Raw genomic sequence first — 3,833 nt, 5'->3', positions numbered from 1 at the left:
ATCAGACCCTGACTAGAGCCAGTTGCCTTGGTTGATGAATGATGAAAAGAGAATCTCAGGGTGCTTTATCGTAAATGAAAATTAAGAGGCTATAAAAGCATGATTATGAAGCAGAAGGCACCCATCGTAGGTTAAACTGATTCATTCTGTAGGAGGCACAAGGATCACACCCACAAAGGTCATCAGTGTGAGGTTACTGACTGTATGTCATCTACCATCTGAAACTTCACTTTAAAAAACAAACTGAAGGGGACATTGGCTACTGATGACCTCTTAGCCTGGGAATATAGAAAACATCTCCAGGTGCCTCACATCTCCACAAACACATACTTTACAGAAATAAGCCTAAATTAAGCAAGAATGTCAGGGGATGTTGAAGATTGCTCTTGAGAGGCAATCTGCATTTTAGGCTGTTTGGTCACACTCTTTCTCCTGCTAGATAGTTTCTCTTGAAGGAAGAATGTTCTCCCCCACCCCCACCCCCTCAGTATAAGCTTTCTTGGGTTTTGATCTGTCAAACTTCTCCACTTTGGACTCGTCTGGCTTATCACTCATCTTGACTGGAGGCCTAGTGGCTCCCTGGAGGATGTTGGCAGGCATAAAACACTGGCTGGCTCTGAGCTGGTTGGGTCCAGCCCCAGGTTTGAACCCCAATTTTATCACTTATTAACTGGATGGTTTTGGATACATTATTTAACCTCTCATCCCTCACCTTTCTTAGATGTTTCATCATTTAAAATGTGAATAAGAAAAACTCCTGCCTCACTGAGCCCTTGAAAGGATTAAATAAGTGAAGATACTTTCACATAACAGGTGTCCAAACCATGTACATAACCATTGCCTCAAATCTTTTAATAGTTTACCATGTTTGCATACATTCTAACTTTCTAATCTCTTTGTATCATATGTAGCTGATCTCCAGTTTTAAAGAAAAGAAAGAAAAGAAAAGAAAAAGGAAAGGAAAGTAGGGCCAGATAGGGACACATGCTTGTATTTAATATCAGTTACTCAAGAGGCTGAGGTAGGAAGACTATGGTTCTGTGGTTCAAGGTTAGCCCAAGCACAATTACCCAGCCTCTATATGAAAAACAAACAAAAAAGCAAAATAGTTGAGGCTCAAGTGGTAAGATGTGGTTCACAGCTATACTCTTGGCAGGCAGCTCTGAGGATCATGGTTCGAAGCCAGTCTGGGCAGACAAATCCACAAGACTCTTACATCTCAGTTAACCAGTAAAAAGCCAGAACTGAAGGCATGGCTCAAGTGGTAGGGCCCAACCTTGAATGGAAAAAAGCAAGCGAGAGCATAAGGCTGAGATCTTATTGAGGAAGAGCTGGTGGCAATTGTTTCTTGAGCCCTTCATTCTGATTTTAGAACTTTTATGTATTTCTGGTGCCAGGAAATATGCTCTCCTGCATTTCTCCCATGAAGAACAGGAAAAAAAAGTCCTGCTTGACTTTCCCATCGATGTCTGGGAACCACACTTTCCCTTGGTAACCTAGCCTAGTGCCTGGCACAGAATCAGATGCATCTATATGACTGAGTTGCTTCATTCCCTTTACCCCTTCCCCTTGCATGGACTCCAGACAGAGTTGTTTCCTTCTATTTTTGTCTGATCATTTTCAATATCATTTTTATGTTGCAAACTTAAGACTTTCCTCTGACATTCCTATCAGAACAGAACTCAGATTTCAAGGCAGAACAATTCATATACATTGATTCTTCCTTAATTCACTCCATAAACATTTATTGTCTAAGAAGAGCCAAAGTAGTTTAGATAAAGAGTGATTTGCTTTCTCAGTAAGCTTGCTTTTTAACATTTTTTAATAAAATAATGTCTGACTGTAGCGACATCTAGTGGTAAGTCAAACTCCCAACTAAAGGAGTCTGTTTTTTTTCAAGTGTAGTTCAGGCAAACGTCCAATCCAACATTCTTTGTTAATGAGAAGTACTAACTTACTTCATTCAAAGCACTTTCTTGTTAATGATTCCTGAATGTTAAAAAGCTTTTCTGTTGGAATAGTACTGTTATCTTTGCTGAAAAGTCATAAACCAAGCTTCCAGGCAGCCTTTTTGGAAGGACCATGCTTGGAACAGTGCACCAAACCTTGAATTAAATGGTGGGGAGCCATGACTAATACAGTATTGCCTCGTGTTATTAATTGATGGGTTCCAGGGCTTTTCAGCTCACAAGGGACACATCATTATCTAGAAAGGATTCATGTGCCTGATTAGCATTTTTCATATAATGTGTTATTCCAGTGATTACTCAAACTATCCATTGGCCATGTCAGACACTATAACTAAAATACTGTGCATTTGCCAGACAGGGAAAAAAGAAGGGTTAAAAATAATGCTTTTGAGCTGAGCACCAGTGGCTCACGCCTGTAATCCTAGCTACTCATGAGGCTTTGAACCGTGATCTTCAAGATCTAAGGCACTGTGGCTTAAGTGGTAGAGGGCTAGCCTTGAGCCTTGAGCTGAGGAATAGTGTCCAGGCCCAGAGAGTTCAAGCCCCAGAACAACAGCAAAATGCTTTTAAGTTGGACACTGGTGGCTTATGCCTGTAATCCTAGCTACTCAGGAGGCTGAAATCTGAGGATCTTGGTTCAAAGCCAGCCCAGGCAGAAAAGTCTCTGTGAGACTCTTATGTCCAATTAACCACTCAAAAACCAGAAGGGAAGCTATAGCTCAAAGTGGTAGTGTGCTAACCTTGAGTAAAAGAACTCAGGGACAGGGCCCGGGCCCTGAGTTAAAGACACTCAACCAGAGAAGAAGGAGAAGGAGAAGGAGAAGGAGAAGGAAGAAGAGGAGGAGGAGGAGGAGGAAGAGGAGGAAAGAAAATACTGAAAGAAATAGCTAATAATTCTCCAATAACTAACTGCCAACTTGTAACTGTCAACTACCCATGTTGGTGCCAGAATTTTATCAGTGGCTATGCCTTTTTGGCTATATGTCCTTATGGTTATAAGAAGCTGCCGCAGCTCTGAACATCACCTCTTTGCCCAAGCAAAAATAACTTATTTTATTTACTTAGCATTGCTAGGAATGGGATACAGAACCTTGTGCATGCTAGGCAAGTATTTACTGCTGAGTTACATGTCTACTTTGAAGGGGAAAAAAATGATCTTAATGGATTCTCCATGTAAGAATAAGAAAATCTTTCCCAAAGTGTTGCCTTCAGATTTATCCTCCTTTCAGCCTCTTTCTAAGCCAATCACTGGCTTAGAAATTAGCATAGATGGCTTGCAGAATCATTAAAGATATCCCAACCCCCAAGGTAAGACTGGGATTACCTTCCCTGAGTACCTGGCCTAACAACCTCTTTGGGGCTAGTCAAGCGAGGAAAAGAGGGCAGATGGATTTACATAAGCAGTCAGTTGAGGAGAGGATGGGAAAAGAGAATGAGGCAAGCCAGGATTCTAGCTTGATGAAGAACAAGGCTGACAACAAATGCTGGACTTAAAGAGAAAGGTTCATTTGATTTTTATTTGGTTTCAAGATAGTAGATATCTCAACATGTTGAGATGCTGAAAAAAAGGCCAGTAGAAAGGAAGTGTGAGAAATTAGAAAAAGAAGTATCTGGAGCAGATGAAAAGAATAGACTCTCCCACAATGTCCCAGAGTTTGAGCTTCTGAAGACCAAATTCATAACTGTCTATCTAATGGGAAGATTATAGTTTGAGCCCTGCCCCAGAGAAGCTCATGAGACCCCCACAGTTGGGAGCAATGGGGCACTTCCCTCATTCCAAGCTATATGGGAGGCTCATATTGGGAAGACTGTAGTACCAGGTCAACTTGGGCAAAGACTGGAAGACTCCATCCATTTCAACAT

General features: G+C 41.3%; 1 pseudogene; it reads right to left on the bottom strand.

The window, feature by feature from the left end:
* Window positions 1-405: 405 nt before the first annotated feature.
* On the bottom strand, window positions 406-555 carry LOC105999377 (annotated as a pseudogene).
* Window positions 556-3,833: the final 3,278 nt, after the last annotated feature.

This window comes from Dipodomys ordii, unplaced genomic scaffold, assembly GCF_000151885.1.
Source record: "Dipodomys ordii isolate 6190 unplaced genomic scaffold, Dord_2.0 Scaffold188, whole genome shotgun sequence".
In the NCBI taxonomy this organism is placed as follows: Eukaryota; Metazoa; Chordata; class Mammalia; order Rodentia; family Heteromyidae; genus Dipodomys; species Dipodomys ordii.
This window is presented reverse-complemented; position numbering and strand designations above follow the sequence as displayed.